The sequence below is a fragment of the Rissa tridactyla genome, chromosome 1 (assembly GCF_028500815.1).
Source record: "Rissa tridactyla isolate bRisTri1 chromosome 1, bRisTri1.patW.cur.20221130, whole genome shotgun sequence".
Taxonomy (NCBI): domain Eukaryota; kingdom Metazoa; phylum Chordata; class Aves; order Charadriiformes; family Laridae; genus Rissa; species Rissa tridactyla.
The window spans coordinates 185,091,542-185,107,200 of record NC_071466.1 but is presented as its reverse complement, the minus strand read 5'-3'; the positions used below and the strand labels follow the sequence as shown (position 1 = coordinate 185,107,200).

The following is a 15,659-nucleotide window of genomic DNA, read 5'->3' as shown; positions in this document are numbered from 1 at the left end:
CCTTAGTTTCATCCAGAGTATCTCAAAATATATCATCCAGAAAATTTCTCTTGAAGTGTTGATTATTTTAAGTAGCCGCCTTTGCAGGCGAGTTTTCAGCTCCTGGGTTTTTGTTCAGCACCCTGGAATCCTCTTGGTCTGAACTGGGAAACATTGGCCATGGCACTGTGATGGAACTGATGGTGAAACTGTACATTATTTTGCTGTGTTCCTGGACTTTTGCTAAGCTTTCTTCGTGACCTGTAAAATTTGTCTGTCCCTTTGGGATAGTGGTGGGAGGCGGACAAGGTCAAAGTTGGGTTTTGGGTCTTTGGTGGTTCTTGTGACCATAACTGTGGAGCCTTGTACAGATTGTCAGATGAAGCGGTCACACCTGATGAAAAAGAAACATGTTCCAGATGTTACTTAATAGGGACTTTACAAAAATTATAAAATCCATATGTCATGGTGAGACTCCATACGATTCTGGCAGGGTGCTACCTCCTTCCTGTCACCTTACTTATTGTATGCCATGTGTGGTACTCTCAAAGCCCCAAGAGTAAATACACTACAGGGCAACGTTTACTGGCTTTTAAAAGGAGTCTGATTAATGGCAAAGTCCCGTGAATAAACGTTTTTTGAAGTCTCTTCTGTCTTGTGTATTAAGATTGCTGCCACAGTCATCTCTCCTGTCCTGACAATACTGATGAGAGACTGAAGAAGTAAGATTTTAAATGACCACAGTGAAAACTGCTTGATAAGCAAGTCAAGCAATGAAGAAGTGTTATTCATACACTAGCAGAGAGTCATAAAATAAAAATTCAAGATGCTGTAGCCTTCAGCTCTAGAAAACAAGCAAATGCTTAAGTTGCTAATCAAAAATAAAAAAGGAGGAGAAATAAGACATACCTTTCCTGTTCCTATTTTAATGCTTTTTTGTGTGTTTTATATTTTATCTAGAATTTCAACCTATTAGGAATTAGCATGTGGCCAAAACGTGCTCTGATCCACTACATAGTGAAGATTATTTTCCGGTTTTCAATAGTGATCTTTTAATTTTACCATTTAGGGGCAAACCATTGATTTTGGGGTTGTCTGGGGGCTTTGAGAGGGTGTGTTTGGGGATGGGGTGTGTAGGGTTTGGTGGCTGGATGGCATGCCCACAGTGCCTACTCTTTCTTCTGTTACCATTTGCTATTTGTGTCGTGGTGTCGGTGGTGCAGTATTGCAGCACTGTATGAAGCACAAAGCTCTTCAGGGATACCCATGGTAACTCAGTGGCTGAAAGCAAAAAAGGGTGCATTTTCTGTCTGATATGAGATGAATCAGCATTTTCTATACAAAATCCAGTTTGCCTGCCATACCCTGCAAAGTGTTTGAAGAGAGGATGAAAGACTAAGAGCAGAACATTGTCCCCATAGGACAGCCATATTCCAGCTTTTCTCTCTCAAGTCTTTTTCATGTTTTATTGTAAGATGCATCTTTGTAAACCTACAAGTGAAGAACAGGAAGAAGAATTGTCATTCTGGTCTAGGAGACGCTCACTGCTTTTTGAAAAATCCAGTCAGGTAAGCACTGTGTTGTCATCTGGGACTATGTTCTTCTTCAGCCTAAAATCTCACTGAGGGATCACAGATTTTCCAAAGTAATGACAGTACTTCTTTTGAAGTGATGGATCAAACCACTAAAATGGGATGGGAAGAAGTAGATGAATAAATTTTCATTCATATTTACTTAACTCAGGGTTTTTCCTGATCTGATTTTGACCCATATCTTCTGGCAAAAATAAATCAGCTTCCTGTTTCTATGGCACTTCTGATCTCACCCTGGATGGTGTTCATCAGCTTCTACTTCTTGCTTCTCCATGACCGAAATGTAAAACTTTGTATGGAAGATCTGTGCCTTGTAATAGCTGCATGGAACACTCTACCGAACTGTCAGCAGGAAATGCAGAAGTTAAAACAGTAGAAATCAAAGTAGTGCAAAGCATTGACTATGGTATGTATTTTAAGTGCAATCACATTTTTCTACCATTTCCTGAGTAGAGTTTCCTGAATATCTTGGGAGAATGTCCAAGCTCAAAAAATTCCCTGCAGAAAAAAATGGGAACTGGGACAATTTCTCTCTTCAAACTAATTTAAACACATTAAACACACTACCACCATGAGAGGGACTATTATACACCCCGAAGTTCAAACAACTGAGTTCTTTCATTCAAATGATGCTCTGTATCATACTAAAATGATTACAGAGCTTGGTCACCGCAAGTCACATCCTTCATAGGTGGCATGAATAACCACATTAAAACAGGGATATTTCGTCTAGACTCATTTATCTCTTTCCAGCCTTCCCGACTTCTTAAAAATCTTATTAAACACTCAATTTAATTTACTTAGACTAATTGCTGTCTCCAAAACAGTAAAGAATGTCTGTTACAGATAAAAGAGAACATTTTAACTTTTCTCATAGTTTTTTCCTTTTTCCTACTATGATTATTTCTAGCTTGGTAATTGAAAAAATCTCTCATTTTGAATTCTGTTATAATTCTTAATGAAAGGACCTGAAATATATATTATTTTATTCCACACGGGACACAAGTCTACCATCCCAGCTTCAAAACTTACTAACTATTTCTATTATAATAGGAAACCACATCATGTATTAGCACAATTGTCTATCATGGCTTGAAGAGACCCTTATTCTTAATTCTGTGTCTGAATTAGCTTTGATATCTGGTCTTCTTTAATAATAAAAAAATATAATCAAATATTTTTGCAATTAATTGCTTGCAGTTGGGCACAGGGACAGCCTGGAAATCGCGGTGTGTTTTTTCAGTCAAAAGTTTTTCTGCTTAGTCTGCCTGGTGGGGAACAAAGAAAGGCCGAGGTCTGTGACTCTGGGCTGTTCTGTGGTGCAGATGAGAGCTCTTCCCAAGGCTCACCGACAGGCAGCTTGGAAGTCTGGAGATCTCCTGCTGCAGAGCCAGGAGTGGGAAACTCCTTGGAGGCTGGATTTGCTAGAGCCTCATGCCTCAGTCTCACAGCAGGGAGACTAAGCGCTCTGTCACATCTTGCTTTCTGGTTCCTTGGTGGCCAGGGGGTGACCACTTCAAGGAGCTATAATTCAGCGGAACTAAGCCTGGTAGCCCACAAAGGCCTAACTGAGACCACTGCCTGGAAACTGGAGACAGGCAAATTAATGTTGGGATTATGGTGTCATAAGATCACAGGATAATTCAGACTGGAAGGGTCCTCAGGAGGTCACTAGTCCAACCTCCTGCTCAGAGCAGAGTCACCTCTGAGCTCAGACCAGTTTGCTCAGGGTTTTATCCAGTCAGGTCTTGAAAACCTGAAAGGATGGAGAGCACAGCTACCCTGGGCAACCTGCTCCAATTCTGTCCTTGTAGGGAAAAGTTTCTCCTTGTAGCCAGCTTAAATGATAGATGCATATTTATGTAGTTGATGACTAGTGGGATCGGTCTGCTATATGAAGTGGTGGATTCCTCGTCTATTGTTACCTTCATGACTGGATAGTTTTCTGGGAAACATGGCTTTTAGTAAAGATAAGTTATTTTCTGTATATTGGTTATACAGTATAACAGTTGTTTATGGCCTTAATTTAACAACTACATGAAGAGACTTGCTATCACCTAGTTGGAGGAGCTGAATGAGGTGCTTTTGACTATAAAGAAATTGTTATTTTTTCAAAATGTCTTTTAATTTGAATTGCTAAAATTATAGTAATGGAGTTTACATGAACTGAAAACTCATTTTGAGGAACTATTGGTTTTCCTAATCTTTCTATGTCTTTTGACCTTCAGTACTTTTGAGACATTGCTATGCCATTTAATAAACAAGTGAACTTAGAAAAGAACAAGAATATACTCAGAAGCATGTGAATAACCTATTTTATACTCATGCAAACCACTAGAAAACCCATTGCTTTAAAAAAACAAACCCCCCAAAAGCAGTAGAATGCTGTCTTTCATGTGAGGGTAAAAAATATGGTAAAATATGTCGCTTCCTGCCTGCAAAAAAAAGTGATGTTTCAAAAAGTTTATTTGCCGAGTGCTACACTTCACTGGCACATTGGCTGTTAGGCTAGAGGTGCATTCTGAGCACCAGAACAGCAGACCCAAACTAGGGGGTCACACAGGGGTACAGAGGTGGTTTTTGGGCTCTTGTGATGTTTTCCTTTCCTGCTGTAGCCATTGTAACATGCGGTAGGGTACATGAACAGGGAAAGGGCTTATTGCTGGGACACATCATTGTTATAACGACGCATTGCAGGCCTCTTTGTACGCTCAGGTTTCTGAGAGGTTCCATCTCGAAAGTGAAAATGCAGCAAGGTCAAGTAAATTCAATGTGGATGCTTATTAGTCCATTCTGTACCAAACCCCAAACCAGGAATGTAGTGGCATATGATGGACTGAACCCAGTTTCCCACTATACAGAGGTGGGAAGTGAAAATGTGCAAAGTTTGGATGATCTAAACTAGAAATGGTTAATCTCTGCTTACCTTCTGCACACCTCCACTCAGCAGATCCAGGCCAAGGTTGATTATTTATCTAAAGCTATTTATCTAATTCAGCTGGTGTATGCATTCAAGACCTAAGGTGTAATTGTAGTCTGATTCTCCATAAGTGATGGTAACATCCTGCTCTCACTTTTACGTGCTAGGGAGTTATACTTTCAGGGTTTTTCTGGAGTGACAATGCTGCCTGATTATACAATACAAAGAGATCTGACTTGAGTGAAAATTTAGAAAAAAAGGAATCTTGTGTAATGCCTGCACAATTATAAAAAGGCTTTGTCTGCAGAGAAAAAAAAAAAAAAAAAGAGAAGCTTGGATCTGAATCCTATCCAAGGATTGTCTTCGTAAAAGAGCTGAATGAGTCCTAGGGTGGAGATGAAAATACAGATAAAGAGAAAACAAATAATTGTTCGCGGTAGAATGGAGAGATAAGGATCCATTTAGCATGTGCTTGTGTGGGCAGCTACAACTTGGCAGCTGCGCTGGTGGCTTTTCCAACACTGAGACTGTAGGACTGTACACAGAAGCTCTGCAGCTCTTCTTCCTATGGACACATTTTTTGGTCTACTGCCTCTGAGGTCCTAACGGCTCCTTTCTACTTCAGTAGTGCATCAGGAGGTGTGCAACACCTGCCGTGTGGTGTGTCAACAATGACCACACACATAAAAATTGGTAGCAAAAGTGCACAAAACTAGGAGAACTTCTGTATTTCCTAGCAAGGTTTTGTTCAGTATGAAACAGGCAAATGACTGTTTTAACTGATTTCTTAGTCAGTGGTGTCTGATCTTCAAACTTGATCCCTACTCATATTTTCCTATGCTTTCTGGATTTTCATTGTTCCTTTAATGAAGACCACCATAATTATGATTTTATTCTGTTGAAAAATACTTTTATTTCTTTCTTAAGACTGTAAAAAATTCTTCAAAAAAATATAAAAAATAGTATGTTTTCGCTAACATTTTCAGTGGTAAGTTTTGACTTTATTGAAAAACAAAGATACTAAAGATACTAATATTGAGAAAGATACTAATATTAAATATCTAACTAGGCATACCAAAATATAATCTTTATTTTTAGTAAACATTGAAGATAATAATGCTGAATAAGACACATCCTGGGCAGGGGGGAGGGGAGGAAATCACTCAACATTTGCTTTTAACAGATAGTTTTTGATACATATATTTTCCATATGAGTTTCTCTTTGGAAGCCCTGCTACAGATGAGGCTACAGATGTCTGGTGTAAGCAGACAGAGATAACTGTGGTTTTGGCTTCCCCATGCTCCAAGCTAGCCAGGCAGCTTTGGCACCGGAATTGCAATGAGCTGCAAGACCGATTTGAGGGCTCAGACCTTGGAGCCGGACAAGGAATGACACAGAGCCGTCTGAGCGAGCTCTTGCTCAAATGCGAAGAGTCAGGTGTGTTTGCACATGGACAATGTAGCACCAAACAAAAAGATGTAGAGCCACCATAAGTATACGAGGGTTGTGTGATGTGTTAAAGAGGATGTCAGTTACTGTGTTTAAAAATCCACTGTCAATCAAACAAGGATTTCTTTCCACACGCAGTAAGAGTTCCCATGATCTATTTCAAAGCCTCTATTTTAGCAGTGAAGTTTAGTATTTTGGCAACACAAGCAAATTTATCACCTAATGCTCATCTGTTAGAAGGTTTGGAAAAAATTAAAAAAATACTTTTACTGTGTCTTTTGTAGTCATATCAGACAGTGATTAGATTTTGAAGATCAATCAGAGAGAGTAGTGATGCTGTATTTTAAACAAGGCTGTAAAATTTTAGTGCTCCCTGGTATGGCTTCAACAACTAGGACCTATAGGAAAAGGTTTTTAATCTTTTTAACCAGAGGTAAAACACATCTTTAGAGAAGATGAAGTTTGTATCCTTGGGGCTGTTAAGTGGAATAATGACATTTATTTTATGGTCTTGATGTAAATTTCCTGAGTGATAAACTGAATAAAAAGTTTTTTTTATGTAAACAGCTTTAGGTGAAGCTGTGGTGCTGTGTGTCTCCTTCCACACTATTTTGAACTATAAAGAAAACCAAAAATAGAGCATGAAAAGGAGCTAGGCACTTATGTTAGAACTCCATTTATCCCAGGAAGTGTTAGGAGAGCTAGAATGTGATATTTTCTTGCTTCTAGAAAAGATGAAGGGAAAGACAAGAAAAGGCCTCATATTAACTTTATGTGAAGATTTATTATTATCAGCCAGGCTTATCTGATATGAACTTCCCTGTTGTCCTGTCAAGGCCATATTTATCCTATGGCTGCCCTTTTCTAGCCTTGATGCGTGGTATTATATATAAACCATGAAGTCCAATGACCTTTACAATCATAATAAAACTTCTGTAGAGATGGAAAGTAAAGGATACCACAACACCATGGCTCCAGCCTTGCAATGGATGTTGACATAACAGTGCATACCCCAAAGCATTGTATAGAAATTCTGCAAACATCATGGTCTTTTGAAGCCTTTCTGTGATGTAACTTTGTGTGACGATTTACTATTTTCATAAAAAGATAGAAACTAAAGATAAACTGCTCTAACAAATTCTGTAAGAACATTAAATGGATAATTTGGGGCAGCCAAATGCCCCGTGGAAGCTCAGCTGCACCACAGACTAATTTACATTTGCTTTGGAAGTTTCCAGATTTTACTGTAAGTGCTGTGGACTCAAGTTTGTTCTTCTTCTGAGAAATCATTCATGAGAAATTAAGGTATTTTATCTAGCTATCTTATATAATCTGCAGCTGATTTGGGGTCTTTCTAACTTTTGAAAAAGATCTGATTAAATACAGTGGTGACAAACACACAACGTTCACCAAAACCCTTCCAAAATGATTCAGCCTTCTGAAAATGCAATAAGAGGTCCCCTATGGTTCACTATAGTAGATACCATTTCTTTAGGGACAGAAGATTTAGGGAAGAAGTTACTGCTCATACTGATTCTGCTTAAAACTGTGGGTGACTGCTCATTCTGCTGCTCTTTTGCCCTAGAGAACTGCTGAGTTCAGAGCGACAGAGATCTGGGGCTCTGGTTTGGTAGACACAATGCTTAGAACTTGAGCAAAGACTACTCCTGTTTCAAAGACCTTTTTCCACAGAGGTGAGAAACCACCTTCAGCCTCATGAAACCAATCTCCCTACCCTCCATCCATGGTCTAGGCAAGCCAAATTCAGAGCCCCAGAATTACAATAAATTACCCTAACTGTAATTTGGACATTTTGACTTGGTTTCTATAGAAGTCTGCCTCTTTCTGTTGGGTCTGGAGGGAGTTTCTTCTGGAGCTAAAATGAACCTCAGAGAACATTGTTGTACATATCCAATCTGGTGAAGAAAACAGTTTGCAGAAATGTAGCATGTAAGAAACGCTCCAGATGGAAGCTGTCATCCCATGACCCAGGCATACCACAGCATGGGACCTCCCCCCGCCCCCCAGCTTTCCACTCCTGTACAATGTAGTCATCATAGCACAGAACAGCCTTTTTTGTCTCAGAAAGTGAGGCAGTATAAGGTCTTTTCCGTCTCAAGGAGTGTGAGTACATGGGAGGAATGAGAACTGCCATACTGCAACTTTCAAGTGTTGAGCTCATCACAAGTTTGAAGCAGAAGACTATGAGTTTGTGATTTGTTAGTAATAAAAATATTTTGAAAAGCTGCTGAATAACCTGAATTTTTGTATTGTATTGAGGAGTAGGTGGGCTCCTGAAGTTTCTGGAAGTTAGGACATTCAGCATGGGATTCATGTTAATCAATTTTGGATGCCCATGATGAAGATGGCTGCAAGGTGAGCTATTCATCCAGACTCCTTTTATAGTCATTAAAACATGAATAAGTACATCTAGGATGCATTTAATCTAATCTTCATGTTTAATACAGGAGAGTTGGGTCGTCCTCCAGAAGCACCCAGTTGTTCCCAGTAAGTATAATATGAATTTAGACACCTAGCTTCAAGGTCTGATATTAGGTGATAAAATTTCCACTCAAAATTTATCAGGTTCTCTTTTAACTTCAGCATACCCTGCTATGGGAGATCGAGATACTACTCCCTTCATTACCGTATTTCTGCCACTTTGAAAGATGCTGAGCATTGAATGGAGAAAGTAGGAATGATTTAAAATGCAAACTCAACCAGGAGGCCTTCACATTACAGGGTAAAAAATAGATGAAGAAAGTTCCTGAAAGAGGGAAGTATGATTAATATATCTGTTCAGCTGACGAAAAAGTTGATGGCATGCCAAAGAATGAATCATTGGAGAAACAAAAACTAGTAGAGAAGGAGTACTATTGCTACTGAAATCTGCTCCTTGAAAACGATGTTTGTATTCATGGACCAAGTGACTGTGTGACAAAAGTCCTTTGGTTGTGCTGAGAAATGAAGCAGGTACGTGACCAGGTGCATTGCTTTGCACAGTCCCTGCATCCTAGTTTTCAGAGGAAACCGCGACTTGGTGGTAGCTGCCCATCCTCCCTACCTTGGCAGCATTTGAACCCATATACTCATCTCTGGGTACCTGGACTGGGCCACCTGGCTTGAAGCTCGAAGTGTTACACACCTAGAGTAGGAGACTTCACAAATGTGTGCATTTGTAAAAGAAAGAGAAAACAGCAACAGAATGATGCCGGTATGAACATTATGGAGAAACTCTCTTTTTGCTTTGACACAGCTATCACAGGGGTATGGTGGCTCCTGGAAGTCCTGCCAAGACCCCAACCCAGAGGTCTGGAGCAGACTAACCTGCTGCCTAAACGAACATTTTTTGTCTGAACACCAGGCTGGGGAAAAGGAAGACATATGCCCATTTAGTTGGTAAGTCACTGAGGCCAAGATAAATCAGAGGATGTTCCCAAAGCTTGGTGACCTGAGTCCCCAGTGATTACTTCCACTCTCAGCACCTTACAGGACTATTGCAGCTGATATTTCTTTCTGTTATTCACAGACCTGCATCAGGATTATAATTTTAAGAATTCTGAAACAAAACTAGGCAAATTTTTATTACTTTTTTAATAAAAATAATTTTTTCATGCCTTATCCACTCAGCTTGTTCCAAGGTATTACTCTGTTGTCATAACTGCAGACATGAAATTTTTACTAGTACTTGACCTAAGCTAGGTTATAGTTGCACTTTTACTGCATTGTAGACTACAGTTATATGGAATGAACTTAATCAGATTAAATGAGCAAAGAAAGAATCTGTGGTGCCAGACCACCTCTCATGAACTTTTGTGTATTTGTACAGCTAATCTCTTCATTGGATTTTTATGAGGAATGTTTGCATATTTAGCCAGCTTAGTTGTTTTCCGCTATAATCATGGCCTCTGTTTTTTCTGTACATTTCTAGAGCTCTCTTGAACCCTAGATATAGTTCTGTGCTTGGAAAACACAAAGAAAAACAAACACTGTGGAAAGTAACAATATATAGAACACACCGCGTGTCAAACTCTGTTACATTAGTACTCAGGTCATTACTATCTGACAAAACTGCTTCTGTGAATAGCTGCATTTTTCATTCTTCATTCATTGCACAGGAAAAGAATGACTGAAAAAGCTACTAGAGAGGCTGGATTCCCTCCAGCCACCGAGGGCATTGTTTGCAAAACCTTACCAGGCACAGCACAGGGTGGCACTCAACCAAAGCAAGGCACTTGTAGGATTTATGCAAGAACGTGGAATTTTCCACTGACCAAGACAGGGTCACAATACTACGGAGGCATGCTTTGGTAGGGGACCATAAAAATAGCATCTTGATGGGTTGAGTAACATTCAACTAAAGGTTAATGTAATTACCAGGAAAAACCCTCTGCTAATTACAGACTGTCCTGTCTTTTAAAGCTGTTATAATCACGTTGCTTTCAGAAACGCAGCTGAAGCTCAGTTAAGTAGTCTGCTATTCGTGTGTATGTGACAACTTGAGTCAGCTTGAGTGCCCTCTGAGAAATACGCAAAACAATGACTTGACTACCTCAAGGGTGAAAGATGGGAGCCTGTCAGGGCCTAAGGTGTTTCTGTTACTGAAAGGGAAAGCAGAAAAAAAGGGTGCTGAGAACAGTTGCAAAATGGAGACAGCAAAGATTTCTGCAACCCAACCACGGCTTCTGCTGGCTGGAGGCAGAGGTGGACCACGACATTGTCTTCCTAACCTCTGTCCATCATCCCATGTACCCCCAGCCCCCTCAGCTTTCCAGATCTCAGGGTTAGGTAAAACAGGCAGCAGAAGCTGCCCCCAACGGCCTTCGATACGTGCCTAGTTCAACTCTTTAGGTACCTACTAAACACAGTAGAGGGCCTAGTTCATAAAAAAGCATTTATTCTGCACTGTAAGACCTAGTCTCAATGAATTAAGACTTAAATACACAGGGTAAGCAGAAAAAATGCATCACAAGCAAATGCGGTGGCTTACTTAGGAGCAGTTTTCTTGCAGTCCAGATACTGCAGTACATTAAGGATAAGGGCACCCCTCAAAACTTGTATACAAGTCTATTGCTTTTGCCTTGATCCTCCAGATGTGAATAAAAAGAAAACAGAAATAAGCACTTCCAAGACTAATAATAATAATAATATCAACAACAACAATCCAGTATTTTATAATTTTGCTGTTATGAAGAAAGTCACAGGGCAATTTCTGAATGTTGGGTGTAACACTCTTTTGTCCAAGACGAACAGGAAACCTGCTGAAACCCTGTTCTGCAAGAGGATGTCTTGATTAAATGTGTGTTTAGTGACAGCTGAAATAATGGAAATCAGTCCCTATAAACAGCACTGTATAGAAGCCTGGACAGATGTTGTGACCTGTGGGCACTGGGGTTCCTGTGGGAGCTTGTAACTAAAATAAGAGTTGGGGATTGACTGTATGTCTGTGAACTGGCGTCAGGCGGAGAACGCAAAAGGGATTTGTTCATGGCTATGACCCTCAGAGAGCTCAGGAAGCATTTGGGCCTGCTAGGTATGGAAAAAGCAGGCTGAGGGCTGGGACAAGAGAAGTGCTCTCTGGGTTTTGACTCTCTCTGGTGCACAGCAAAGCAAAACTTCTCTCCATACTTTGCAGATCCTCATTTGTGTCCAAGGAAATATCCGATTCTATTGTCATCTTCTCCTGATATAAACAAAATGCAAGGGACTAAATATGTTCGAACAAGTCAAGTGACTGTCTTCTCTGTCAGCATACACTTCTGTTTGGTCCTTGAGTCACTATGTGCTTGCATTTCGGCTTGAGTGAGCGCATTCACTCTTCACAGTTTTCCATACATTTTAGTTGGGTTATTGAGCATTTTGCATTTCCAGTGCTTGTTCTGCAACTTAGAGATTTTTCAGAGCTGGAAACCCAACTGTTAGCAATTACACTCTTAGGTGACTTCATTTTAGCAGTGGGGAAAATGACTGTGAGCTCTTCGAATACTCTTTGGTCTCCCTTTCCGCTCTCTATAGTGGACTCTTTCTAATTGCTCTGCCCCTGCAGACCTCCCCAGGAAGCAGCAGCAGCAGTTGTGCTTACATTAATGATGAGGTCCCTGCAAAATATCGATGATGGAAAGAGCCTGACTGCACTCCTCAAGCACTTCCACACATCTCAGTCCAAGTCTTACAGCCCCTCTTCAAGGGCTTTGAGATAGGCTTACTCAAACTCCCTCACTTATTTCCAGGTGAAGCCCCTACAGCGTTGTCTGACATTTCGCCCCAGGCAATGGAGCTGTAGGTGTGCAGTTGCGGGCAATCAAAAGGCAAAGCAAGGGCCGTGTGAAATGTTTGACCTAGAAATCTTTTGTGATTCCAACAAGATCCGCATTGTCCAGTCTTAAAACATCACAAATTCATTTGAAACATAAAAGCTGAAGTATTCTTTGTTCTCTATCAGCATGCACCACATCAAACCTCTGTTTATTTGCATACAGATAGCCTGTGTTTTTTACAATAATGCCTAATCAGAGATTTCCGCAATAGGAAGTCTGATGTGTATCATACTGCTAGTTTGCCATCTAGTGGTATATGAAAAACCTAATTTGACATCATATTTCATAATTTCAGTGGAAAGATGTCTCAGAGATATCCAGAACACAAACACGAGCTAATTTTTCTGCTAGTCGATTTTAGCAATCTATTAGCAGAAGAGAGTCCATTACTCTTTGCTCAATGATCATTAATTACCATTTATTCCTAGACTTTGCATTTGATTGTCCAGGAACAGAGACTGATTCAGCGTGTGGACAACTTCTGGACTCCACAGGAGAACTGCTGTATAGATACACCTGCTGGTCACCACCTCAGGCCATATGGCTATCGGTGTCACCCTGGTCTTTTGTGAGGCTATGAGAACAAACCTATCTATTTTTATGCAAGTATCAGGGAATCTCAAAAAGTGGAACCTGAATGGCGCTTCAGAGGGCATTGTGTGTATGACAATGGGCCTTCAGTGAGAAAGCATGTCATGGGAGGATCAGTGAAACCTCAAGAGCTTCCAGCAGATGTTTGTTCATTCTGTTCCACAAAAATTTTTGATTCTCATGAGTTCACAAACCTCTTTGGGCAACACAGGTGGGCTGCCAGGGGCATGGCAGTCGCCCCATAACGCACTGATCCATAGACTGCTGGAGGCAACACTGCAAAGGGAAAATACCACTTCTCTACAAAGCTTGAGGGTGGTGCTGAGGGACAGTTCATCACCTCCCCACTGAGAAGCTCTGAGACAGGAACCTCATCCCAGCCAAGGGAATCAAGTGATCACTCTGAAGAAAGTTAAAATGTCCAGGGAGGTAGACTGTGTTGAGGCATAACCATCATGTGCAGTTAGAGGAGTTGAGAAAGTGGTAAAATAACATTTCAGGTCATGGGTGACAATTGTACAGAATCATAGAATGGTTTGGGTTGGAAGGGGCCTTAAAGATCATCTAGTTCCAACCCCCCTGCCATGGGCAGGGACACCTCCCACTAGACCAGGCTGCTCAAAGCCCCATCCAGCCTGGCCTTGAACACTTCCAGGGATGGGGCATCCACAGCTTCTCTGGGCAACCTGTTCCAGTGCCTCACCACCCTCACAGTAAAGAATTTCTTCCTGTTGTCTAATCTAAATCTCCCCTCTTTCAGTTTAAAACCGTTACCCCTCATCCTGTCACTACACTCCCTGATAAACAGTCCCTCTCCACCTTTCCTGTAGTCCACCTTTAGTACTGTAAGGCTCCTATAAGGTGTCCCCTGAGTCTTCTTTTCTCCAGGCTGAACAATCCCAACCCTCTCAGCCTGTCTTCACAGGAGAGGTGCTCCAGCCCTCTGATGGTCTTTGTGGCCCTCCTCTGGACTTGCTCCAAAAGGTCCATGTCCTTCTTATGTTGGCGGCCCCAGAGCTGGACACGGGCAGAGTCCAGGCCCAGAATCCATTCCCCAGAATGGCAGAATCACCTCCCTCTCTGGGGTTTGCTCCACTATAGAATAAGAGTATAGCTAAGAATATTTTAGCCTCCTGTAATAACTCCCATGCCCCTTATTCCTTTAAATATCATAGGAATATGGACTATTGCTACAGATAGTTATCACTTGGGTACTATTTATTGGTTTTTTGGGAAGAGACAAACTACTGTTACATGGAGCCCAGAGTCTCAGCGCAGCCAGCCAGTCACTGTCTGAAGCCTTTGTCATCAGTTAATTTAAAGTCCCTGGAGTTTCGATAGCTATGCTGGCAGCATGCTCAGACAAGAAGACCTCTAAGGACTTCAAGCAATTTTGATCAGCCAGTCATTTCTGATTTAAATAAAGAAGGAACAGATGATGAGGAAGAACAAAAGAACCTTGCTTTGGGAAAATTTGGCTTTGAGAAAAGTCTCAGATGTGAAACTCCACAGGGAAAGGAAAACTGGGGAAAAACACTTGTTTTATCTCTTTGTACTCAAAAGGACAAACAACCATTTCCATCGGCTGCAGAACTTAATTTTCTCACCCTGACTGCAGCAGTGGCTGGAAGAGGACACTGGCTTCACAAATAGTAGAACTAAGACCGTGAATGGAAAGGGATGCTAAATACTCGTGACCTGTTGTATGAAGCTACTTCTGTCATGCCCAACACTCCCCAAGGGGCAAGACAGGAGCGACAGAAGCCGGAAGAGCCATTTTGTGGAAGAAGTCCTGTAACATGATGGGGAAAATTTCAGTTCTGTGGCAAACTCAGTTCATATGGGCAGTTCACTTACTCTGCAGGTTTTCATGCAAAACATTGCCTCGCTATTTTTACCATGCTTTTAAAAGGTGCGATTAAATGGTAGCGAGAAAGGCTGGAACAGCAAGTGAGTGTCAACAGCAGAAAACGGACCACCTCGGAGGACTCTGAACCATCAGAAATGCTGCTGACAGTTTAACTTTGTTGGTAGTAATATATGCAAAGTACATACAACTTTGGCTGACATGTACTATTGTAAGTGTACTTAGTTGCAGAGCTGACAGCAGTGGCTTGCAGGCCTTGTATTAACAGAAGAATAGCTGTGGTATGCTCCCCCTTGGTACTTTACAGTTCAAATAGTTTCTTGGGTACTGGGAAGTTCCTGAGCGGAAAAAAATCCTGGATAAGTACACTGCACAAAATATTATATAGGGGGGGGTAAAAAAAAAAAGGTTTCAACACCAGCATGATTTCTTCCTGGAAGAACAGGAAGATCGTGGTTATGGATGGCAAATAAAGTCTTTTCTTGTGGCACTGAAACACCACCATCTTAATTTAGAAATATCTAAATTTACAAAAGGCAGTGCTAATAAGACAATAAGCTATGTTAAAATCTAATGTAGATCCCTTTGGCAAGATCCTGACTAAGCACAGCTAAAAGACCTGGTGACAGCAAGAAGCAGCAGCAAATGCAGCTGCTGTGTGTGGCATAAATATCTCTCCCAACAAATGGGAATAAATATATATTGGCCTCCCTATTTAGTAGATATGTGGAAAAAAATACATAGTGATATTCGAGGAAGTCATCAAGCTCCTTATTAAAATGAAAATGGGCCAACGACATTTTCTTTTTTGCTTCCTTTGGAGATGTGTGGGCTTGTATTGCTCAGCCTTAGAGTAGGGATAGAAGAACTAGACACTTTATGCTTCCAAGATATCTGCACTCAGTTTGGTGGGTGAGAGCTCAGTGTCCCCAGAGGTTATTGC

At 41.0% G+C, this 15,659-nt stretch overlaps 1 long non-coding RNA gene across 1 annotated transcript; it reads left to right on the top strand.

Annotated features, from left to right (window-relative positions):
• Nucleotides 1-5,482: 5,482 nt before the first annotated feature.
• LOC128912531 (uncharacterized) lies at nt 5,483-10,765 on the top strand. Its single transcript, XR_008467661.1, has 3 exons — nt 5,483-7,246; nt 8,222-8,317; nt 8,410-10,765. It is a non-coding gene; the product is annotated as an uncharacterized LOC128912531 (long non-coding RNA).
• Nucleotides 10,766-15,659: the final 4,894 nt, after the last annotated feature.